Here is a 348-nt window from a genome sequence, read left to right as displayed (position 1 = left end):
TAGCAAATCAAATTCAATAAATAAATAAATAATAAATAAAATAAATTATCCGGGGGCGGAGGGGGTCATATTCTAAGAACGGGCTCCCTTTCTTTTGAAGGAAGCTGCCACGGCTAGGTTTTCCGAAAAGGCCTCCCAGTGCACCCCCTGGACCCTTTCCCCCCAAAGCTATACATAAAATATATAAACAAATCCGCGCCCCCTCCCCCCTCCGTTTTTGGAAACGAAGCGGGACCCACCCAAGCAGCTCTAGAGGTTCCGCTGGCGAACACCAGGAGGCTCCTCGACTCGGGGGGTGGGTGTCGTTTCTATTCCCAGGAACTCCCAAGTCCCCCCCCCCCGCAGGTG

The sequence above is a fragment of the Gekko japonicus genome, unplaced genomic scaffold (assembly GCF_001447785.1).
Source record: "Gekko japonicus isolate JY-2015 unplaced genomic scaffold, Gekko_japonicus_V1.1 scaffold2091, whole genome shotgun sequence".
Taxonomy (NCBI): Eukaryota; Metazoa; Chordata; class Lepidosauria; order Squamata; family Gekkonidae; genus Gekko; species Gekko japonicus.
The sequence above is the reverse complement of the archived record's forward strand: the minus strand, read 5'-3'. Positions refer to the sequence as shown.